The sequence below is a fragment of the Peromyscus eremicus genome, chromosome 15 (genome assembly GCF_949786415.1).
Source record: "Peromyscus eremicus chromosome 15, PerEre_H2_v1, whole genome shotgun sequence".
Taxonomy (NCBI): domain Eukaryota; kingdom Metazoa; phylum Chordata; class Mammalia; order Rodentia; family Cricetidae; genus Peromyscus; species Peromyscus eremicus.
The window spans coordinates 29,664,835-29,690,698 of record NC_081431.1 but is presented as its reverse complement, the minus strand read 5'-3'; the positions used below and the strand labels follow the sequence as shown (position 1 = coordinate 29,690,698).

General features: G+C 45.1%; 1 long non-coding RNA gene across 1 annotated transcript in view; it reads right to left on the bottom strand.

Annotated features, from left to right (window-relative positions):
• Positions 1-11,921, bottom strand: part of LOC131925476 (uncharacterized) — a 51,402-nt gene extending 39,481 nt beyond the window's left edge. Inside the window, exon 1 of the long non-coding RNA XR_009383261.1 lies at positions 11,784-11,921. This is a non-coding gene — a long non-coding RNA (uncharacterized LOC131925476). The remainder of the gene's footprint in view (positions 1-11,783) is intronic.
• Between the last annotated feature and the right edge of the window lie 13,943 nt (positions 11,922-25,864).

The following is a 25,864-nucleotide window of genomic DNA, read 5'->3' as shown; positions in this document are numbered from 1 at the left end:
AGTTGTGTCAAGAAGAACTTCACATAGCCACTAAAAATCATGTTGAGGAAAATATTTTACAGTGAAAAGATATTTGGGGATTCCCACTTGAGCTCCTAATTCATAAGGTGTGAAAAGTATCAAATTTTATCCTGGCCACTGTTTCCTGAGCTTGCAAAGCCACATTATTTCCTGTACCAAGTCAAGGTTTATGGTCTTAGTTCTAAGAATAGGTTTGTAAGTAATGAGGCAGACTATTTCCTGTTAGACTACATTGACAAGAAAGAAATGGGCTTTTTCTGGCCCATTACTCTGATAAACGGTGACATGGATGTTTACCTAGCCTCAAAAATGCAAACCTTTCACTGGAGTTTCAAGGGAATCTATTGGGAAGTGAATATTAGTTAAGACTACTGTTGTGAAACAAGACATGAACTCTGGGGCATCACATTATGACTGGAGGGTGTTTAACATGAAACTTAATTTCCATGGAGTTCAGTTTCCACATTCACAACTATGAGACATCAATAGTACCTACTTTTTGGCTTTAAATGAAAGACTCGGTAAAACAGCATGATGGTAGGTTCCTAATAGGTATTTGTTATTGTTCCAACTGCCCTGCCTCACTGTTGTCTTTCTGCTTGTAGTTAATAAGGGGGGATACTGGAGAAAACTGTTGGGAGGGTCTCATCTTCCACTGTAAGAGCCCAGCACAGGCACCACTAGGGTCTCCAGGTGTCCTAAAGGGATGTTACCAATTGAACACCAGCTCTTATGAGCCTTATTCATTTTTTGTCCCAGTATCTCTCTCCAGTGACAGCCAGTAGAGATGTCACCACTTTCCTCCGAGAGGACAGGAAAGTGAGACTGTGGAGAACTGTTACTTGCTCTGAGCTCCATTTTATTTTTTATTTTTATTTATTTATTTATTGATTTATTGATTGATTTAATGCCAAATGTCATTCATTGAAGGAGGGAGGAGGTCTTAAATACAGGCTTACAGCACAATGGGAGAACCCCGGAGGGCAGAAGTTCACTACCGATGTTTTACAATCTTGCATCTAAGCTGTTAACGCCCATTATGCAGGATACACAGACAAGGAACTTCCCTTAAGCATTCAGGAGGGTGGAACTCGGCAGGGAATTAGCATAGGGAGGATATCAAGATCAGGGTCAGCAAGCAAGGCAACAATTACCCAAAACGGGGGCCAGGACCCTACAGGTCCCCCTTTTACTAAAAAATGGAGCTCTATTTTTTTTTTAAGTATAAGAAGAACCAAGAGCTATGAGGGGACATGGTCTAAAAGAGACAAGAAAACCGGCTGAACCCTTAGGGCTGTGACAGCAGCATAAAGAAAGGACTACCTGGAGTGGGGACAGGGTGGGCAAAGGGGAGCCTTAGGGGTAAGTGGTAAGAGACCAAAATATAATTCTTGTGGTACTCCAACTCTTCCTCACTGGGAAGCCTAAACTATCCTTGGATTTTACTTCTTTATCTCTGCCCCCCAAGAAAGCAAACTTAATTCAAACAAATGGAAATATTTAGAGTGCTCTCAAAATGAGGTTGTCTGCTACCGTAAGTGAGCAAGAAACCCCAACATGAGATGCACCCACAGCTACTCTGATGACATATCTCAAGAAGAATAAGGTACGCTAGGGCATGGGAGACGCAGCCCCCAGGGCCTGACCAAGAAATGTGAGGCTGGGCAAAAGGCTTGTGCAGTGGAAAACAGGATGCTAGCAAGGAGGAGGGATGAGAACTGTCACAGGATCTACAGCAAGCACACCGCTCCGAGGTAGCTGGCAGGTCCTGGGCTATCTGCCAGTTGACCATCACCTGCTCAGAAACCACAGTGGAAAGCAATTTCCCTCCCTGAGATTCTGTCAGCCTGTTCTTCTGCCCACTCATTTCACCTCCCTTAGTACTTTCCAAAAAATGATGTCCCTGAACCCAATTGAAATGGGGATCATCTCTTTCCAACTGATTAGCGGGGCACTTCAGAGATGTCTGGATGATGACAGCCCACCAGAGCCTGGGGATGTGGTGTTTATTTCTGGCGAGCTTTGTCCTCTACTCTGAAATGTGGCCCTCGCTGTGAACAGGGGGAGAATTCATCCACCTCCCTGTTGTTTTCAACCCACACTTTCCCTCAGAAGTCTGCATTCCTACTCCTGAGATCAGGCTTTTTCGGGTCACAAAGATAAGACACACATTCATCAGGACTAGATTATGTATTTGTTCTGAGAATGGGCACAATTTCTCATTGCCCTTCTGGAGGAGGCTGGCTGAAGTCTTATGACACCCTCCCATTGTGGTGTCCTGGGAAATGGATATCAGGCCGGGAAGCTTCGCTGGAGCAGAGGGTGGATGAGAACTGGATTGCATATATCAGTTGCACATATCAGTATTCACTCATTCATCTAAATTGGTATCAGTGGAATGTCTAATAACATGGCAAAGGATATAAGGAAAACAATTTAAGTCTCTTTGCCCAAGACAACCAGTCTGCAGCCAAAAGGGCATGATAGTACAGTATGGTCAGTGCCGACATGAGAAAGCCAATGGGGAACAAAGTCACAGACGGGACAAAGGGTTAACTCCAAGTCATGGGCTAAGGGAACTTTTTGGAAAGGAGGAAGAGCCATGCTTAAATAATCTATCAAGCCCTTGCTACACAAAAGCATCTTAGATAAATCTTTGCTTGCTACAAATAGATGAGAGGGAAGGAAGGGAAAAGAGCAGTCATTATGCAGAACTGTGGCCTCCAAGCCATTTCAGACAGTGAATTTCTTGTGACCTTGCAAGGACAGGAAGTTGCTGGTAAATACCCTATGTCTCACAGACTTCTCATAAGCAGAAAGCAAACTTGGGCTGATGGACCAGAGATGGAATTTGAAGAAAGAAAAGAAAAAAAAAAAAAAAAGGAGCCACTTCCTTAATATTGCAGAGTCTCTCCAGTAAGGGGAGGGGGGAAATGTCAAAAGTACCTATCAAATTAGTGGAATTCAGAAAAACAGGCATAATTCCCTAGATCCTAATGCCAATTAGTGTTCTCTTACAATATCACTTTGTATGAGGGTGTCAATGGAAGTTCTCGAACATCTGTAAACAACTGGCCTTGATCTTGATGGTTTGAGTCCAGTAGTCTTCCCCATATTCTTCTCCTCCTCTGGAGCCACCATCCTTTGACCTGAGCATCCCCTTAGCTGCCATGTCAGCGCCTCGTACAGGAGTTCCCCGCTCTAATTTTTCCCTGGAGGATCCTCAAACTGCAGAAGAGGTAGCCATGCATGGTGGTGAGAGACCATGCCACACACAAAACAAGGAGGGAGGGAGGGAGGGAGAGAGAGAAAGGAAAAAAGAAAAGCAGAAGAGAGCAACCTAGAGCGAGAGGACCACAGACCCAAGTCAAATTGTGGCCCTAGGAAGGGGGCAGACCAGGTCAAGGGGAGCCTCCCATCACGGGGTTGCAGTATTTCACTTCCCAGCCAGAGAGACAAGCTGTGGCTTTCACTGACTTGCAGTAGGAGATAAAAGGAAAGGCAGCCTTTGTGTCTGGCTCGTTTTAGCATTCCCATTCCACTCTCAGTCTGCTAACAATGTTTGTGATATATTTGGCTTTGTCTCTTAAGTACAACCTAGAAGATACTCCAAGGGGGCACAAATGCGTCTTCCAATTACTGGGTGAAGAGCAAAAATTGGCAAGAGAAAAGGCAGAGACAAAGGGGGGCTCATAGACTTTGCCGACAGCTGTCATGCCATCATTGACACAATACAGAGAGGACACTGAAGTCCCAGTAATTAAATGTTCCCTGCAAAAGACACCTCTGCCATCTATATATGATCCCAAAGCCTCCCCGTCATGGACCACTTTGACAACGTCTATTATCTGTATCCCAAAGCCCCATCCTCCACCCCCACATGGACCACTTTGCCAACCTCTACCACCATGATCTGAAGCCTTCCCCTAATGGACCACTTGCCAACCTCCGCCATCCACTCATGATCATGAAGCCTCTCCTCGTGGACTATTTTATTACACCATCTGAGAAACTCTTCTGTCATTCTACATATTGAAATCATGATTCCATGCAATTTTATTTACCCCTTTTATGACATTTTACAATGTCTGTCTTGACACCTTACCTTGACATGAGCTTCAAGGTAATATTTCTGGGATAAGAAACCCTCAATTGTGACTTTAAATTTTTGTTCCTATAATAGTTATCTAATATAACTATTTTATGTTGAAGACTATGTAATTCAGATACTTCTTATGTTGAAGACTATGTAATTCAGACATTTTCAATAACCAAGAAGAATTTGCTACTACTGAAAATTTATATCACTATCCTTAAACTTTTTTGATCATCCACCCATGAGTAAAAGTTCTGATCATGTGCCCCAAGGTATATTCACTTGTAAATTTTATGTGTAAATAATTATCCATATGTACAGCAAATATTTTTAGCATCAATTTATTTATTATTCATAGACCTAGAAATTCCAGTTTTTACTCCTATACCACAGCAGATTTTCTTCCATAAAGGATGCTTGTACCCATTTTGGAGGCTATAATTGAAAAATAAGAATGCCGTATCGGTCCCTTGTCCTATTGAGGTGAATGAACGAATATCTAGTAAGAAGCAACCCAGGGGAAGAAAGATTTGCTTTGCCTCCTGGTTTGAGTCCATCTTGGTGGGGAGGACATGTAGCAGGGCAGCTCCACCGCAATGGGGGCAGGGAGCAGCTTGACCACCTCTCAGCGGCTGAGAAGAGAGAGTCTAGGGCTGGAAGCAGGTCCTAGCCTTCAAAGCTCACCTCTCGGCAACTTACTTCCTCCAGCCAAGCCCTGCTTCCTGGAGATTGCTGTGGATATCGGCTCTGTGTAAATAAAGTGCTGATTGGCCAGTAGCCAGGCAGGAAGTATAGGCGGGACAAGCAGAGAGGAGAATTCTGGGAACAAGAAGGCTGAGTCAGAGAGACGCCGCCAGACACCGCCATGAGAAGTTAAGATACCGGTAAGCCACGAGCCACGTGGCAACTTATAGATAAATAGAAATGGATTGATTTAAGATATAAGAAGCCTGCCACGGTCATACAGTTTGAAAGCAATATAAGTCTCTGTGTGTTTACTTGGTTGGGTCTGAGTGGCTGTAGGACTAGGGGGTAAGAGAGATTTGTTCTGACTGTGGGCCAGGCAGGAAAACTCTAGCTACAGGAGATCTCCATCCTCTCAAACCACATCACCGACTGAGAGCCAAGTGATGAAGTGCAGGAGCCTGAGTGCTATTTCATGTCCGAACCAGATGAGACGCCTTGATGATTCCCACAGCCACAGTAACAGCGTCCTGTCCCACTCAACAGAATCTGATCTGAACAGATGCTTGTTCAGGGTTCGCTCAGCCAATAGAACAGAACTCTGCAGCTAACTTAATGAGAGCTGTGCTCAAGTGATTTTCCTAGCCACTCATTGCAGCCTCCCCTTCCTCCAGCACGTGCTTTCTGCACACTGCCCAGCTGCAGCCATGTTGACATGCCTGATGGCTGCCTCTCTTTGGTCCCTTTATGGGAATGCCAAGGAGCAATCAAATGGTCAAACTCGTAGGGGGAAAACGCAAGTGTTCCCAAACTAAGCAGCTGTTTTAAAATCATCAGCAGGAGACAGGGGAGTCATTGTTCTGTTCCACAACCTAAGACCCAAGTGTGTGGCCCCTGGGCGTCATGTCACATTCAGGTTGGTCTGTTCAGAAGAAGAAAAGGTAGATGAAATGGCCTGTTTAGATGAGAGAAGGAAAAGACTATTTCCCTCTAACTCTGATGGAGACTTTTTCTGTAAGTTGTGAATGCAGGAGGGAGAAGGGAAAAAAAAGAAAGAAAGAAAATATGGCCTTTAAGCGCCCTCCCTGCAGGTTCTCAACCAACTTTTTAACTTTGATCTGTAGAGATCCACCCGGACGTTCTGACTTCACACTCCTCAAGCATAGTGCATCAGCTGAAACACAAAAGTGAATGGAACAAAACAAGAAGGAAGCTGCTAACAGGCAGGGGCCGCATACACCGCTGAGGCTGTCCAATCTCACTCTCCCTGCTAAAACCACCTCCAGAATCAGCCACACTCACCTCTCTCCGTGTGTTGAAGGGAGGGGGAAAGAGACTTACTTTGAAGGACTGCGGGGATGGGTAGGGCCCAACCCCACCCCCAAGGTGCTCACAGACTATGAGGCTTGTGAAAGAAGAGACCTCTCTCTCTCTCTCTCTCTCTCTCTCTCTCTCTCTCTCTCTCTCTCTCTCTCCTCTCTCTCTCCCCTCCCTCCTTTCTCCCCCCCCCCCCGTCCTTTCTTCTGCTCTCTTTTCTTTTTTGACTTTTTGGGACAGGGTTTCTCTATGTAGCTCTGGCTGGCTTGGAACTCATGCTGTAGACCAGGCTGGCCTCAAACTCAGAGATCCGCCTGCCTCTTCCTCCCAAGTGCTGGGATTAAAGGTGGGAGCCACCACCGCCGGGCAGAGAGTTCTTAAATGGTTCATTTGCAGTCTGGACTCAGAAGCAGCCTCTGATGTAGGGAAGGAGGGTAGCAGCCATGTGGATCTTATATAAGCTGGAGGAACTAAGCCACATTTCATGTCACTTCGGCTTCCCTGGGCTAATTATTAGTGGCCTGGAAAAGAGATGATGCAAAAGACTACGCCATGAAGCCCTCATCTGAGAGAGGAAGGGAGCAATATCCTGAGGCACTTAGAAATTAGGGTGTACAATTACCACGGTAACCCTCTTATAGTCTGGCAAGTGTCCTTCAATGAAAATCTTTTTTTCTTAACTTTTTATTGATTTTGATTCTTTGTGGATTTTACATCATGCATCCTAATACCATTCATCTCCCCGTCCCCTTGTGATCTCCCCCCAAAACAAAAATTAAAAATACAGCCTAAAAACAAAACAACACCAACAATAAAAAAAGAAACATTGACGAAAATCTTGAAGACAAATGCCAAATATTGCCACGCACTACTGTAAGCCCTGTCATTTATAATGTGGACCTTGTCATTTAACAGCTGTTGGAATAAGAACTTCATAGGATGTGACCTCACAAGAAGCTCAGAGGGACATCCTTCACTTTCTTATCCATAGCAACTCTTGGACATCATGTATTCTGGTTCTCATATAAGGACCCACTCCAAGCAAACTGTGTTCTTCCCAGTGAACAGTGTTTAAGCTTTGAACACGCATTTATCAGGCAGTGTCTGTCACTATCCTCTGTCTGAGGGACACAGACATGAGCAAAGTAGGAAGTCCCAGGCTACATGGAGCAAGTGCTCCAGGGAAAGGTAATGTGGGGGTAGACAGCAAGGAGGAGATGTGGCTTGAAGGTAGTTCACTGATCCCTACAGACACCCTTAAGGGGGTTGGGTCTACGGCTGCAGGATGACCCAGGGATCCTGGAAGTCCATGATGATGCACGTCAAGTTGGTCAAGTCAGATGCAGTGGCTTCAGTATTATAGTGAAGCAGTGTATGTTTGGGAAGAGGGAACAAGGGTCTCTGCAGAGGAACACACTTATGGCCCCTCTCTCCTTATTCCAGTGATAACTGCCTCAGAACTCGGAAGTTTCACCCAGCAGACATGAGGCCTTAGCTCTCACTCCATTCCTGTAAAAAGATAATGGATGGTGGGAGGGTTCCTTAGTGTAAATTAAATGGAAAACATATTTTTCCACACTTTTCACTATTTGGGGAACATTATTTTTCACTATTTCTTTAAGTAACGAATTTCCATCCCGAAGCATAGCTAGGTCTAAGGAAATGTTTAATCTTTCTTTGTTCCTTTCTGACCTTGCGTTGGCTCTAGACAGTAACTGAGCTGTCGTGAGATACACCAACATCTAGCAATCAGTGCTGAAGATTATCTAAATACATGAGGGTTAACCTTCATTGTTAACCTAACTAAATTTAGCATCACCTCAGAGACGTATCTTAAGTGTGTCTGTGAAGACATTTCCAAAGAGGTTTAACTGGGAAGGGAAAACACACACTAAATATTGGTAGCGCCCAGGGACTACAGTCCCAAAATGAATGGAGGGGGCACTGCCTTCCTCTCTCTGCCTCCTGACTGTAGGTACAGTGTAAAGAACAGTTTCACCCCCTCACCATGGTGATTGTCCATCATAATGGACCATATGCCCTCTTAAATCAGGAGCCAAAATACATCTTTCTTCTCTTCAGTTGCTTCTGCCAGGCATTCCATCTTTTATCACTAGCAACAAGAAAAATAACTAATACATCCCTCCTACCTTCACTACAGATCTGTAAGATGAATTACTAAATGGTCTTATTAATTAAAAAAAAAAAAAACCCAGAGCCAGATACTGAGGTGAAAACTGAGAGATCAGAGGAATAGGACGAGCCACAGCCAACCTCACCTTACCGACTCCTCAGCCTCCAAAGAGACCTACTTCCTGTATACTCACACCTACATCCTTTTTGTGCCCTGCCATCTCACTTCCTCTCTCCGCCCAGCTACATCACTTCCTCTTTCTGCCTGCCCAGCTCTGTCACTTCCTATCTGTCTGTACAGACCTCCAGACCTTTGTGGTTAACTAGTGTTGGAATTGAAAGGCGTGTGCCCTGTTCCCAGTGTGGCCTTGAACTCACAGAGATCTGGATGAATCTCAGCCTCCCAGATGCTAGGATTAAAGGCATGTGCCTGATTTCTATGTTTAATACAGTGGCTGGCTTTTTCCTCTGATCCTCAGATAAGCTTTATTGGGGTACACAGATAAAATATCACCACACAGATCTCTCTCAAAATTCACAGATAATTAGTATCAAGACCTCCAGTTCCCTTATGAATATTATGTCCATGTACCCTATGTAAAATCAACTAGTATTTGCCTATAAACTATTTTCATCCTTCTGTGTGTCTTAAATAATACCTAAATTAACATCTAACACAATGCAAATGTCATGTAAAAATTGTTACATTGCATTGCTTAGGAAATAATGACAAGGAAAGGGGTCTTTGTGTGTTCTGTACAGACACAATTTTAAAAATATTTCCCATTATGCACTCAAAACCCATGGACACAGAAGGATAGCTGTGGTTACCATCCACCTCTTGAGCATCTATATATTTATTCATGGTTGCAACAAAAATATTTCCCCGAGGAGCCCTATTCACTATGGTGGAGCTGTGAACTGGTACAGACACTGGAGAAATCAGGGTTTCTCAAAACCCTAAAAATAGAATTACCATATGACCCAGCAAAGTAACCCCTGGGCATATATCAAAACCCTGAAAGAATTACCATATGACCCAGAAAAGCAACCCCTGGACATACACCCTAAAGGACTATATAACCTACCACAGAAATATGCGTACACCCATGTTTATTACTGCTCTGCTTATAATAGCCAGGAAATGGAAACAGCCTAGCTGTCCATCAACTGGTGAATGGATAATGAAAATGAGAGACATTTACATATTGGAATTTTACTCAGCTATAAAGAAAATTAAAGCTGTGGAATTTGAAGGTAAATGGGTGGAACTGGAAAAAAGTATTGAATATTACAGATTATACTGATCCCGTCTGCTTGACAGCTCTAGGGAGACTTTGAAGACAAATCTCTGGGTCAAATTCCTGACAAAAACAGTCTAAGAGGAAAGGAAAGATTATTATCATCGTTACTGTTGCTGTTACTGTCGGTGGTGTGTGTGAGCATGGATATGGGAAGACAACATTATGGAGTCGACTCTATCCTTTCACCTTGACGCAATTCCAAAGATCGAACCAAGGTTGTCAGGCTTGTGGGCCAGGCATCTTTACCCACTGAGCCATCCTGCTGAGCCCCAGGAAGGTTGATTTTGGTTCACAGTTTCAGGTGTTGGAGTCCACCATGGACAGGGAAGGGGACATAACGGAGCCTCTCCATCCACCCGTGACTGAAACGTGAAGCAGCCGCCATTCCCACCGTGGCAGACGAGGAAGACGAGCCCAAGCTATAACCGTCGAAGGCTCACCTTTAGAGCCCTGTTCTACCAGCAGGTCCCACATCCTAAAGTCCCCACAGTCCCCCATCCCCCACCAAAAGCCACCAGTTCAGAAGAAATGCTCAAAATATGAGCCAGTGAGAGACGCTTCAGATTTAAACCACACCACTTCCACCCATCTTTCATTATTCTCCTCTTCTCCTGGGCCCAATTCTGTTTCAGTGCCCTGGGGGGGGGGGGGGGGGGGGAGCTGGGGGAGGTAAAATTTCACATGCAGCGAAATCATCCTAAAAATAAAACCCAGAGGCCTTTGAAACGCCGTCCTACCTCACTGACTCACACTGTACTGCATCCCTCACCCCCATTCTACTCCTTCGCCTGCCGCTTGCTTCCCCTTCAAATTTCCCAATGCTCCTGTGAGTCCTTTGATGGTTTCCACACTGATCTCTGCCTGCTTTCCTTAAGGGACCTGATGGGTTGGCAACTCCTTGGAAGACAACTACTTTGACTATTGTATTGAAATGCTAATTTATTGCTTCGGATTTTTTTTTTCAAAGCACTGATCACCACTTGGTATTTAACAGCTTTGTGGTCTGACCACCCCCATAAGAAATACATTTTCTCAAAGACAAGAATTCTGTTTCCACCCTGCTATACTCCAAGCCCACAGGGTCCAAGGCTGGCCTACAACAGGAATTTCCTCAATCCTCTTTCCCTTCCAAAAACAACATAAAATCTGTTTTCATAGCCTGTCAAAGAGCAACAAAAAAAAAAAAAGGAAATTTATAGACTTTTGAGTAAAAATAAGGTTTGCAAAGAACCAGTAAATCCCTGAAAATTGCTGAGAAATCCTCTTCAGAGTTTTCATATGCCTCTTATCCCTTTTTAATTAAAAGTGTTGTTCCTCAAAGACTTTCACTCAAAATAAACATGGTTTAATTTAATTTCTTTCTGTCTTCTTTTGTTTAATCTCTGGCCTCATACCCTTGTGACCATAAACTATTTTAAATGCACATTATTTTAGTTGTATTTTGAGTTATACTTCAGCTGGGTAGCTAATTATTAGTAAGTACACCATTTTATGTGGAAATGTTCCTGGTAAGTTCCAACACTCAGATTGAAAAATTACATTTTTAATATTAATCCTTCTGCAAATTGGGAATCCAGTTTAAATGGCTTCTAAAAAATCTTTAGAATCCCAAGTTAATTTTGCTTTTCCCTCTATTTGGAGGAGCAAGCAATAAAACGCCCACAGCAAACACAGCAAGGAGAGATAGACTTGGCCCAAATAAACTGTTAGTTCTACGCAAAATGGTTTTAGATACATTGCTACCTACCATATTTCTGGGGAGATGGAATCATAGAAGTAAGCTATTCCTGTTCAGGGACCAGACAAAAGGACAAGGTGCCTCAAATTTCTACAGTAAGGAACTGTGAGGCCATATCACACCTCGTGTGCAGCTTGCCCTATGGAGACCTTTCTGCTGGTCCAGTAGACAAAATGTAGCCAGGCGGAGGTCTGTAGATTATGCTTGTCAGTTAGATGGTGGCGGTCATCTGTGGCCAGCTCTTGTCCTGTCGGTATGCACAGGTGGTGTCGCTCACCGGTCAGACTCAGAGTCTGCCTTCTCTGATTTGCAGAGCCCAGGGGTCCCCTTGCCGACTTACTCCCACACCAGCCCTCACCAGCACCGCAAGGCTCTCTGAAGCCTGCAGGGTCTGGGACCTGTGATGGCATTTGGTCTGGAAAGCAGACAATCTGCTGTCCAGCCTGAACTACGGAGTCCTCAGTCCACAGCATGACCACCTACTGCTCACCTCCGTCACCAGGAAAGGACCAAATATCAGGATTCTTCTCACTCTGCCAACAGCAAAAGACCCAGGGAAGCTGGACTAGAGGTCTCATGTGGGAGACACCAGGAAACTTCAGACGTGAAGTCCCTCCCCATTGTGATGCTCCAACGAACACTCCTTTCCTGAGAGCCTGGTAGTGTTGGGTTCCAGACAACACAGTGTGAAGCCACCTGGTTGGTGAGGCTCATTCAGGAGGAAGACAGAGTAGTGTGAGTCAGTGACCACCAGCCCTGGACATCAGAGAAGGGGATGTGAACAAAGTGTAGAAGTCAGTTGGTCACAGAAGGGAAAGGAAATACAAACAAAAGAAAAACACTCAAATGCAGAGGGACACAGAATATCTGTAACACTCAGGACCTCAAGTCATGTAAGGTGACTCAGTGTAGAGACGGGCTGGACCTGTGGTCAGAGGGCAAACTTCTGAGCACCTTACGGCTTGGTACGAAAGGACAGTATCAGTGCGTGTTTAAGAAAGATCCCTTTGGCTTCAGTGCACACAGAGTGCAGAGGGTAGAGGCTGGGAGAAAAGAACGATTGCAGCATCTGAAACTTTCTGCTTTGTGCCATGTACACATTTACCCCTCGCAACAGCCCTGTGAGGCAGACACGAGTGTCCTATTACAGAAAGAGACTGGAGCTGGGAGCCCCTTCAACATCCATCTGCTGTGTGAGGACTCCAGAGCCCCAGGCTGTTGCAACAATCCTGGGAAGGACACTAGTGGCTTCAACTTCAGCAGGGCACCAAGGGTCATAGGAGGCAGAATAGTATTACCGCCACCAAATGCGTGCCACTCCATCCCCGGGAAATGTGGCTGTGTTGGGGCTTGTTGCAAAGGGAGACTAAGTTTGCAAATGAAACCCTTCAACTCGCTTCAAAATAGGGAGATTGCTATCAGGGTGGACCAATGACGTCACTGGGGTCCTTAAAAATGGCGGAAGGGAGCAGAGTGGATGAGTCAGAGAAACAAATGGGACAGTAACGCAGAGGGAAGAGCAGCGACCCGGCTGGCTTTGAAGATGGGGGCGGGCATCAGCTAAGGGCAGTAAAAAACAGCCTGTGGAAGCTGGAGAAGGCAAAGAAAGAAATTCTCTCTTAGAATCTCCAGAAAGACAACCTGATGGTTGACCCCAGGTGAGTTGACGCTGGTGAGCTGACCCAGCCAGATGCACGTGAGACGGCTCCCTGCGGAATTGTGGACCAAGGCGCCTGGCGTATTTTAAGCCCATAGGCTGGTGGTGACAACAGCTGTTGAAAACTACTTAGGAGTGGAGAAGAAACCACAAATCGAAACGCTGTGGATAGGGGAAGTTCCCAGAATTCAGAGATTCAGAAGGGAACCAGTGCTCTGCTTGTTGGAACTGGTTTCAGAGTAATGTAGAAGCCACAGAAAGGAATGCTAAAGAGATACTAGAGGTTCCACCTGGTTCTCATGACCTAAACTCACTTAACGGAGACACCTCGATTCTCCTGGTGCACAGCCTGGCCCTTTGACCCGTACTTTTCTACACAGTCATCTGACTTCTCGCCTTCTGCTTTCCTATTTGCATCAACCACCTCACCAGAAATTCTGAGCTCTTTTTTAATGCATAAAAATGTATTCAAAATATCATCGTTTCTATTTAAAGCCTGCTTGGGACTACCACTGCTATTTGATCCCTTCGTTTATTATTTTTCATTAGCATGAAAAGTAACAGGTTTCCTTCTGGCATTTTCATACATACTTAGTTTTGGCTGACTCTCCAGCCTTTCTCCCCTGTGTCCCTGTCCCCATCCCTATTATACCCTCCCTGTCCCTTCCACTTTATAGCTCTTATGTTCAATTACTCACCCCACTCCCTCCCTCAAAGCCCTGAAGACCTCCCAGACTTGTCTCCTCTTTGTTCTCCTTCCGTGATTACCAGATATAGAGCCTCAGCAGACAGGAAAAGTATCACATAATCTTTGCCTCCTTCTACCAATTCCTGGTACATTTTCAGTCTTCTCTGTACACTTTGCATAGGATATTACGTGCTGGAGTTTGGACATTGCTCAAGGGACTTGCATTCCTGGAGAGCACAGAGGAGCAAATTGTAACAGTGAAGTGAGACATGGTGGGGACCCCTTATGTGCCTGGGGAGGAAGAAGAGGAGGCCCCAGGAAAACACACTTCTGGGTTTATGATCTGAGAAAGCAATTCCCTATCACACATCTCTCAGCTTTTCCCCCTTTTGACTTTGCAAGCAGTAAGGCATCCAACGTAGCAGCAGTGAACCCATCTCAGGTGGACAGAATGGGAAAAATACAGTCATCACATGAGATGACCGTGACAGGACCTTTCACTTGTCCTGTCAAAGGAAAAGACATGTGGGGAAGCTATTGAGTTTCTCCTATTTAAATATGATTCATAATAGAAATAAAATTTCTTATTTAATGAGAATAGACAATGAATTTAAAGTCATAAACGTATTATGAGGGGTTTAGTGTCTGTTCCTTTTATTTGGCTGTATGTTTTCTATGTACAGAACTACTGTACCTACTGAGCTGAGCACTGTGACAATGGCATGGGACCTGACCACTTAAGACATACAATCTGCTTGAGAGAACAAAGTACTCAGCCTCGGGCACCATGATGGCAGCCACAATCATGTTTGTTTGTTTATCCGTTCTCATCTTTGATTTCACCTGGAGCTAAATTCCTTATTTGCCCTGGAGCAAATAAACCAGGAGAACTTCAGAGGTGGGAGGTGGAATGAGCCCAGAGCCCGCCATGGAAGGAAAGAGGAGGGCTGGCTTAGGTCGGGGGAGGGTTAGTTTAGCCAGGCTGTGAGGATGGATGTCAAGTGGAAGAGCATCTTAAGCAAAGACAGAGACACAAACGTTCCTGCTGACTGATGGGGAGGGGACAGTCAATAGACCCACTGGGCCCGAGTGAATTTTAACAGAGGACATACCCACACCGCTGGAGAGCAGCCTTGCTGGGAACATCAGAAATCACACAGAACCACTGCTCACTGCTCTCAAGTCAACACCAATCTTCTCTGAGGCTTTGGAAAGTTAAATCTTTTCGCTGGTTTTGCACAGTGTTTTCAAAGAAATACATGTGTTAGTATTGTCATGCAAAAAGATAAACATTTGCATGCATTTTTAAGACACCACTTGTAAGGATGTTGACCCTAGTAGCAAGACCTCAAGCCTGAATGCTTCTCCCTAGACTCCTCTTCACTGCCAACCCCAGTCAATTTATGAAGTCAGCCAAGTGTAACAACTATTATCTCCGGGCAGACTCCAATCTGCTCCCTGCCTCTGCCTCTGCTCAGGCCCTTAACACGTCTCACTCGGGTTATCACTCAGCTCGTCCCTGGCCGATCCTGTTGTCTCTGCTCAATTCTTCTTGCTCCTATTCTTCAACATATCTCAGCTTACCTTTCTAAAGAGAAAGTGGAGTGCCCCACCACTCACCCCTTCCAGCCTTTTTTCCCCTGGGCTGGGCTGCACCAAGCCCCCCTCACACCACGAAAGCCCGTGCTGGGCCTCACCTCTTCTCCACACTCTGTCGTTTTCCATCCAACCCATACTTTACCTTTTGAGGAAACACCACACAATCCTTAGAGAAACCCAAACATAATAAATTCTCCTGAAGGAACCTTGATTTTTTTTTTTCTATTTGGGGAATAATTTATCCTCTATATTTTCAGCCCAGATTCCTTGAGAATCAACAGGAATATATCAGTATTTTATGATCTGAAAAAAATTATTTTGCTAGGGTTGAAGGAGTAGCTTAGTGGTTAAGGCATTTGTTGCTCTTGGAGAGGACCAGAGTTCAGTTCCCAGAACCCGGGTCAGGTGGCACACGGCCACCTGTACTTATAGCTCCAGGGGATCTGATGCCCTCTTCTGGCCTCTGAGCACAACTGCACACATGTGTCATACACTCATTCAGAAACACACACATACACATTAATAAAAATAAATCTTTTTAAAATTATTTTGCTGATACCCACACCTACAATCACAGAAGGTTGATGCAGTAGTACTACCATGAATCTGATGCCAGCCTGGGATAATGAGTCCTTTCTAGTCAAGGCTGCAGAATGAGACCCTCTCTCAAAAGACCAAAAATAATTAAATAATTACTTGATTTTTAAATTTTTAATAAGAACTGATTCAGAGGCAGCAGAGCTCAGGTACCATTTTTTAAAGCTCATGTACCTCTGACATGGCCAGTCACCAAGTACAGTTGCCTAAAATGGCTCAATAAGCACACATCATTGACTTGCCGGTATGGTCGGCATTTGTTCAGGTGCCAAGGATGAAGAGGTGAGGGAGATACAATTTGCTCTGAAGAAACCACAATTTCATGAAGTATGCGTCTCCTGTCCATTCCCAAGGCCTGTTCTTGGCTATGGGGGGAAATATGGTTGTCACTCTGTTGGCAATTATACCAGGAAATAGACTTATGGAACCCCAACGAGACGGATGCTCAGAACACCTTCCTGCACAGAGACAAGTCTCCACCGTGAGAACAAGACATGAGGTGGCTTCTCTGTGAAATAGCATGACTCTGGGCCCGCAGGCTTCTCTATAGTCTGCAGCAACGTGGCACACAAAGTCTGCAGAACAGATATATGGAATTCAAAGCCAGCATTTCCTTTTCTGAACAGAGACTTTGGGATATAATATATATCATATGGAATATAATATATAACATACATATGCTATATTGATCATTGTAATTCAACCTTCACTATTCCCTTTAGCCTGGGCCCAGTTAGTACAGCTGTGAGTTACCTCTAGCAAGCCCTGTCTCTGCTCAGGTTTTATTGACCCATTCTTGCTCACCCTTAACCACCTCATTCATCCCTTTAATTCTTTTATTCCCAAGGACCTGCACCAGAGCTGTCTCTTGAAGGTCTGAGTAGTTAGTTTCTTCCTGATTGACTGTAGTTAACCTTCTCCATAGATACTTGAACCCTTTTTGAGTTGCATCTCAGGTTCTGTCCCGGAGACTTTCTGTACTTGTTAATTACTTTCCTGGCATTCTGCCAAAGGAATTTTGCCTAAGAACACATCCTCACCAAATCTTATTCGCCTTATGGTTTTTAAGCTTCTCTTATATCTCTGCCACCTGGATGACATAAATAAGGTCCCTGGTACAGATCCAAACACTAACTGCACAAAACAGAAGTAGAGATAGAGTATCAGTCTGCACAGAGAAACACTGGAGGAGAGGAGACACTGGAAACTCTAAATTGTCTTCACAACTGCCTGAAAAATAGATGAAACCTTGGGAGCTGGGTCAGAGATTCTGAACATGTGTGTTTCTGGAAGCATCAGCTCTCCCAACCCAGATGCAAAGAAGTTTCACCTGCTTTGTGGGAGAAGTTGTCCACACAACTTCCCAAGATCATCCACCACCCCCGACCAGCCCCACCGCATACATGTGTCTGGGTGGCAAAAAGATCCATGGATTCCTTGACTCAAGTCCGCTCACTAAGACTAAGAAGGGTCAACCTTCACTACTCCACATCATTCCTCTCTTTTTTCCCACTTACTTTTCTAATAGCTCCCAGACTGATTAATTCGCCAAATAACTACAAGCAGACTTACTGCAAACGAGCAAAACCAAGTTTAACAATCTCTGTTTTCTCCAGCATGCTGTGGCCTGAGACAGACAGGCCACCTAAAACTGCTTCTATTCCATTACCCACAGTTCCACTTGCCAGCCCTGCAAGGACTTGGGTGGACCCTCAGCCTTCTCAGCAAGCCCCTCCATGGTCTCCATAGCTACTTAAACAAGTGTGTCAGCACGTTTCAGCTAATGGGGACTGTGGGTGGATGGAGATTTGTTCTGAGCTCTTTATATTGTTGTAGTAACACGATTTAGCCCCTCGCGATGCATCACCCTTTGTTACTTTCCGGTCATTGTGGACACCTCTGCCTTCCAAACACCAGAACACTATGTGGTCAAGAGCTCTGACACTGAACAGACATGGGTCCAATCCCCAGCTCCTCAACTTATAGCAGAATGAACCTGAAATAACAGACCTACTGTGGTTTATTTTTACAGTGCTACTGTAAGATTATAGGCATTAATATACGTGGAATGCACGAGAGTGAGACTCCATAACACTCCCCATGTGGACAACGGCCACCTCGTGTGTCTCATTTTCCCTTATTATCTATGTACATGCAGTTCCCAGGGGATTAATACACACATGCTGACTGATTTCTCCAGAGTGGTTGAATCCTCTACATCTGTGTTTTGTTTTTAATGCCAGCCCCCAAACTGGCGCACACCCTACTTACAGTGGCTATTGAGGATCATATCTGAGAATATCACCCCTTTGCCTTCCTGGTGTCACCTATTCTTTTTAAACAACAAAGAACTTCCCCCTTGCTGTTCTAGTTGCTAAAGGCAACATGGCCACAGAGATGAGTCAGCAACTCGCAGGCAGCCTGCAGCTCAGAACTGGCCCAGGCCTGCTGGGCTGGTGTGTCTTGAAGTAGTGCCCAGGGACCCTCAGCAGCATCCACCCGAGGTGCTGCAGCTGCATCAGACACATGCTTCAGTGCAGCTTGGAGCCTTTGCAGCCTGGTTACTGCTGAGTGCATTTCATTTAGCTGCCTTTATGCTTTTGGTCATGTCTGATCGCCAAAGCCTTCAGTTCAGGAATCAGAGTACATTCCTGCCGAACAGAATCCTCAACAGGATGCCCTGGACACCGTGTAAATGCCAGGGCAAAGCCAATTTAATGTTCTGTTCCTCAGTATGAAAATCATCCTTTTCATGATTGACTGTGCCTGGCAAAACCTTAAGAAGTATGGTGGGGGCCAGGAAGATGGCACGGCAGGAAAAGGTGCTTCTCAGGGATCCACATGATAGAAGAAAGGAACTGACTCCCACCTCTGTGTATGCGCGATCTCTCTCTCTCCCTCTCTCTCTCTCTCTCTCTCTCTCTCTCTCTCTATATATATATATATATATATATATATATATATATATATATATATATATATATAAGTGCAGTGGAAGAGGTGGGCACCCCTGTGAGCTGTATTTGCTCATTTGAGCTGAAGGAAAACAGACTGACAGTTTTCCTCTTAGGAGACAATAAACTTAATAACAAACTGTATGGGGACCCATGCCCTCCCCATCATCTGGCCTGTATACAGCAGGTGCTCTTGACAGTTGATGATTGTTGATAACAGTAATAGCTACATCTTTTAGGTAGGGATGCAAAGTTCACACACACACACACACACACACACACACACACACACACCCCTGTACATACATGAAAACACACATATACACATGCTTGTACATACCACACACTCATGAGGCAGTGGGCTTCTCTTAATTTGTCCTCAAAGTGGACCTAATGTGAGGTGTTTCCCACCTGAGAAGTCTAACATCTCTCAAATAAAGCCCCGATCCTCTGATCAAGAAGGTCTTCTAGGATCCTACCTTCCTTATATTCCCCAGGGGACATCATCTCAATCAACATGGCAGCTCAAACCCCAAGCCTCTCACTTTTCTATATGACCCATCGTAAGTATATTTGTTGTTTTTGTGTTATGTGTGGTATGTACAAGCATGTGTACATGTATGTTTTTGTGTATGTACAGATATATGTGTGTGTGTGTGTGTCTGTCTCTGTGTGTGTGTGTGTGTGTGTGTGCCAGAAGTGGATGTTGAGTATATTCCTTGATTACTCTCTACCTTATACATTGAGGCAGGGTTTCACACTCGAACCCAGAACTCAGTAATTTAATTAGTCTAGTTATTCTTTTTGCTCCAGGGATACCCTGTCTCCCTCCCAAGCGACGCTGAGATCGCAGGCCGGCCTCCACACCCACTCTCATTTACATAGATGCTGGGGATCCAAACTCCTTGGCTTCTCATGCTTATTCAGCAAGCACCTTACCCACTGAGCCATCTCCCAGCTCCCTGTGGCAGTAGACTTATCACACTGAGAGGCCGTGTGACTCTTCTCCATCACAATCTAAAACCCAGAAAGATACGGACGGTGTCTCTAGCTGAAGATAAATTACCCTTTATAAACAGTCACTGCGCTAAGGTCATGGGAAGGGGACCGTGCCTATTCACCCTAATCAGTACTGTAGCCCAAGCCTAGCTAGAGCCTCCGGGTGTGTTCAGGCCGTAATACCCTTACATTTGGCCAACAGTTATGAGCGGCTAATTTTTGCCCAGTTCCCCTTGAGTACCTAAAGGCTGCCAAGCTCTTAGGAGAGCTTACATCCATCCCCTGCTCAGTCTGCAAGCCAGGCCGCAGGCTGACATCTGTTTCAGGAGAAGGAACCAGCGCCACCTGCTGTTTCCGAACCCTCTCTGCCTGAAGCATCCTGCTTCTCAAAACCCTCAATGATGTCATCTAGGCTGCTCAGGGCTTGAAGATGCCAGAGCTCCTCTGTGAGGGAGTAGACAGCCCCTATAAAATTGGTACCCGCCATGCCCCGTGGCAGGCGGTGTGCCAAATGACTCCCCAGGAGAAGCCTTGGCGGAGCCCTTGAGAACGTGTCTTTCTCCTTCTTTTCTGTGAGTTTAGGTGAGGATCCGAACGCAAAGAGGAAGTTACCCATTTAGCTCCAACACAGGCTTTTCCCTCATCCAATAGAATGAGCACATTTGGGGTTTTCCTTTTTCCTGGCCGGCAGTAGCAGTTCAAGAGGGACATTCTTCATGGCTATTTTTGCTGACCTCACGGTGCTGGTCCCAGCTAGGATCCTGCCTCTTCTGCTTCAAGCCTTGCATATGGCAGTGCTTATCTGTCACTGCGGCCAATCTCACCTCCCTTCGGTGGGCTAAGCCCCTGGAGAGGCGGGAAACTGGTTCATCTCTGCAGTCTTTCTAAGGGCTTCCTGTCTGTTGGCATCTGGGAACTTCATTCCCCAAGTCTCAGTTTCTGCTTGGGGCTGGGGGAGGGTGGGGGGTGCAGAAATCAAACACCCATTCCCGGCCTCTCTGAATCTATTGAGGATCCTGGTCCCATGAAGCTAGCAGAAAAGGATATGCCCTTCCCTTTTCCTTTTCTATCATCCTCTTCTCTCTTCTCCCATCCTTCCCATGTATATGTGTGTGTGTGTGTGTGTGTGTGTGTGTGTGTGTGTGTGTTTATATATGTATATGTTTGCATATATAATGAGTATATGTTTATATATAAAAACTCTTATTATTTGAAAGATTTTTTTATTTGTTGCTTATTTTCTTCTTTTTTGAGAAAAAGCCCAATGAGCTGCTCAGGCTGACCTCACACTCATGATCTTCCTGCCTCAGCTTCCTGCTGGCTGGGATAGCAGACGTGCACCGTGACACCCAGATAAGGGCTTGGTTTCCAATCAGAGAATAAACGGCTTTGCAGCTGACACACTTCCCTGGTGTTTCTGAGTGGTCACATTTGAAGCAAAAGAAAGAAGACGCCACTGTGGTCTTGTCTCCTGTTTCCTGCCCCTGTTACGTGTCTCACCCTCCATGTCTGTAAAATGGAAGTAGTTAAAGGGCTTACCTATGGGGAAATCCTCATGTCATTGAGGATGAAACGAGATAATGACATGCTTCAATTTCACGTGTCATAAGCACCCCAAGGAGGCTAGCTATCACAACAATCGTTCCTCTTACAAACCCCACCTCTACGTTGGGTCCGTATTCCTCACTGGGTTTTCAGTGTTATAACAAAACTTAGGTCTGAATGTTGATTTAATTAATTAGGAAAAAAATATTTCATAAAGCAAGCTTTGGATGGCAACAGAAGAGAACAGAAAAGACCAAAAAAAAAAAAAAAAAAAAAAAAAAAAAAAAAAAAAAAAAACCTCAAGGAAATTGACAGGTGCTCAGCTAAAATCCAGGAGGAATGATTTGGAGAAAGTACCAGGAACTGAGTGCCAGGAGGGATGTTACCTTTCAAAGCCTGGGATGAGAGAGGGAAAGCCTACAAATCTCATCATTCCATTTCAGTAGAAAGTGGTCATAAGGCAGAACACAGGCTTCATATTCTGCTCATGAATCTTAGCCATGGAGCTTTGTCCACAGACATCTGGACCAATGTCCTCCCTGGAGAGTGAAGACAGAGCTACTGTCCTGGCTGAATCCCAGCTCCCGACCCACCCTCCTGTCTTCCGTGCTCCTTACAAGCTCCACCTGCTGAAAGACGCTTGCCATCTGTACTTTTCCAACTTGCATAAAGCCAGTAAGCAGCCAAGACTTTCTGTGCAGGTCCCAGGTCGGCTATGCTCCCCAGGCCCCAGTGCAGAAAGAGGCCCCATGCGAAGGCATAACTGCTGTAGAATGCATACCTCCCTTCACGGTTCCTCATAATCTTCTGATGATGAGCAAGGGCAACTAAACTCTCGAAAAGTGTAAGTTGTCATGCACACCTAGCAGGGAGAAGGGTGTACGAGGATATTCTGTTACTCACTCTCATGCCCAGCCCACCCTGTACACGATGGCACTAGAACTTTCTTTGCCAGGTATCAAGGACATCTATTAGCCAGGCAGCTGGCAGTGAGCAGGGAGCCTTTTTGAGAAGCAGTCTAGCAGGTGAGCCATCTGGAGACACTTAGAAGAGGTGAGTCTATTTTCTCACATGCTGCATCACTGAAGTACCCAGTTGCACCCTAAATAAGCAAAGAAAGCCATTAAGCAGAATGCTCATGCCAACTAGGGCAGCATCTCAGATAAGCCCTGCAATGAAGCTTGCAGGTATTTTTAAGGACTCTCAGCTCCCACTCCCTCAGTCTACAATATCACCCTCAGTTTTGGCAGAATCACACAACTGCAAAATGACTTCATGTCAAGTCACAAGTAGACATTGACATCCATCAGCATGAGACAGAGATGAAGATATGAAATTCTTAGGGAAGCGAAAATTACTTAGAAAATATACTTTATAAGGAACCACATCTTTATTTCTGCCTTATTTCCATTAAGCTACAACCTTCTTTTGCTAGTGTTTTGAAGTGTTAGTGTTGCTTTCCATGGTGGGGTTATATATAACAACCTAAGATGAATGCCTAGGCCATCTGTAGCAGCCTGTGTCTGCAGTAACACTCTGGTCACAGTTGGATTTCTTCATGCAGCAGTCACATGCTGCCTGTTCAGCTTAATCATGAGCCTGAATGTTCATGGTTCTTGAAATACGGGTAGATACCTCAATAAGACTCTGTTAAAATTAGAGAAACTTGAGCTATACTAAATCTATTTTAGTAGAGAGGAGTTTGGATCAGTTCACAGTCGTTTCCAGTACACCCTGAGTTTGAGAGTGGCCCTTTCAATGTGGACAGTGGGTCAGGAGCACCTAGAACTATATTAGAAATTGTTGCATAACGGTTTTCTCTGAGACTGAAACATTTCCCCCTGCTGGGAAGCTCCCTAAGACAGGAAGCAAAAAACTCAGAACTGTTTTTCCATCCGCACAGAAGCTGCACTTCAATCTGCCGTTGTTTTAGTCAGCAAACATGGCTCCATAGTCACTGGCCTGCTTCTCTGGCAGTGGGCCCGTTGATCAGGCTGCAGCCTGGTGGGAATTCTGTTCCTAAAGGCACCAGCTATGTCCCTGCCACCAAATATATACTTTTAATTAAATCTCTGTCATTCTATTTATCAATAAGATTTGGGAGTCAAAGGCTGGGGGGGGGGGGACCTGCTAGCTCAGAGATGTTGAGTAGCAACTAGATGACCTTTGCTCTTTCCATGTCTCCAAAAACGAGTGTCCTTCCACTCTGAAAAAAAAAAAAAAACCCACACTGCACTAAGTCCCTCCCTACTACTTCCTGTGCTTCTCTCTATCTTCTTCCAGACTCCCTCTAACTCTCTATGATTACTTTCTGTCAACTAGTTGCCAACTCGACTTCCTGACCCAAGGTTGATTTTATTTAATTAATGCAAATGTAAACTTGGGGTTCACAGTCTGATCAAATATCCCACAACACAAAATAACTTCAGGAAGTCCCTGAAACTGACCAGATTCACTAGATGCCACCATCCTCAGGATATATAAACAGGAAGGACTGTTGGAGTCACTAGCTGGCAATCCCAGCCACCTGAAAGGATCAACCAAAGAGCCTAAAAAGAGACATAATTCAGGACTATCTAGAAGAAACAATGACCAGCTGAGCCACCTGGAAAAGACACTCTCAGAACTGTGGCACTGCCTGAGGACTGTACAGTGTGCTCCAGGCTCCCAGGTTGTGTGAGCTGCCATCCATGCTAGGGAAGACTTTGGTGATAGAACTGTTTTTGAGTCATTTCTGCTCCTGTAAGTAACCCCTCACCCATATTTCTATAAGTAACCTCAATAAAATTCATTGTTTCACCAACCTAGACTTTGGTGGTATCTCTAATTTGGTCTGTTTGTGGGATCCCTGTCTGGAGTGAGTAGATATGTATGTGCTGTATCTCTCCAGGAAGTCTGTCACACAACAGAAATGGAGAATCCCTGTTCCTCTTCCCTCAGGCCCCCTGAACATGTGTTTTCAGGAAGCTTAAATAGTTCACCTGAACACTGAAGTCTGGAAAACCTGAGGTGAGTGGATCGGAATTTCCCCCTGATTATCAAGGGCAGCAACCCCTGCCAAAAAAGTGACTCCCTGCCTTACCAGCTGGTTGCTAGAACCCAGAGCTAAACACAGGAGCTGTGGCTGATAAGGCCCTCTAGCCAGGTCTCAAATGCCCTTCTTCTGTATCTTGCCCATAGTCATTGACATCAGAGAGCCAGGAGTGGCCTAGAGACCACACGGGATATCATATTGCTGGGTCCAGCTCCCAGTCCCCAACCTCTGTTTTTTTAAATAGTATTTTTAAGTTTAGTCTTTGAATTTTTTGAAGATGTACACAATATATTTTGATCTTACCCATCCCCATCCCTCCCTTCTGCCCCCTTCAGACCCTATTAACCTATCCTCCTCCTCCTGACTTCATGCCCCTTCTTTTATTATTGCTGCTAGTAATAGACCCCTGATAATCAGTGATGACCATATATACATGGGTGTAGGGATTTCGACTGGAGCAACCCAACCAAAGGTCACATCCCCAAAGAAAAGGGACTCTCTCTCAGCAGCCATTAACTGCCAATAGCTCCTCAGCTGGGGAGGGGGACCCTCAGGAGTTCCTCCACAATCTACGGTGGAATTTGTACCAACTTGACCTTGTACAGGCCTTTTGCAGGCCACCACAGCTGTTGTGAGCTCATGTGTATGTCAGCCGAATCATATCCAGGAGACAGTCTCCCACAGTTCATCCTCCAGCTCTTCCATTCACTCACTTTTCAAAACACCATGTTCCCTGAGCCTTGAGTGTGGTTGGGGTTTGATACAGATGTTCCCATATATGGCTGAGCATTCATAATCATTCATTCTCAACACTTTAACCAATTTATGAGTCTCTGTGCTAACCACTACCCACTGCAAAAAGAAGCTTCTCTGACCACAGTTGGGAGCAACTCAAAGCCGATGCCTGCACCTAGTCCAGGTTGAACATTTGAAACAAGAATCAAGCTAGGCAAGCATTTGTGCCAATTCTCATTCTTTCTGATGGGATAGCCAACAGAAAAACCACTCAACCTCCCAACTCTGTGTGTGTGTGTGTGTGTGTGTGTGTGTGTGTGTGATCACAGAAGATCTGAAGGATCCTGGGGTTCCTATATACTCTTAATGAAACACTCTGTGTGTGTGTGTGTGTGTGTGTGTGTGTGTGTGTGTGTGATATATCACAGAAGACCTGAAGGATCCTGGGGTTCCTATATACTCTTCATGAAACTCTGCCCCTTCCCCAACTAATAAAAAGTTGCAGCCAACAGTGACTGTACATCACCTGATTCAAACTCCTTCTTCACTATCTCCATTTTACACATGGATAACCTGGACTAACCTGGCCACCTATAAAGTGACAGGGTATTGGCTAGAACTCAGCGCTTCCATAGCCGAGTTCAATACTGCCTTACATCATGCTGCCAATACAGCTCTCAGGTGGGGTAGTCCAGGAAATGCATTCTAAAACCGATTAGCATGCAGGGAATGTATGGGGGAGCTCTCTCAAGACTAATTAAGG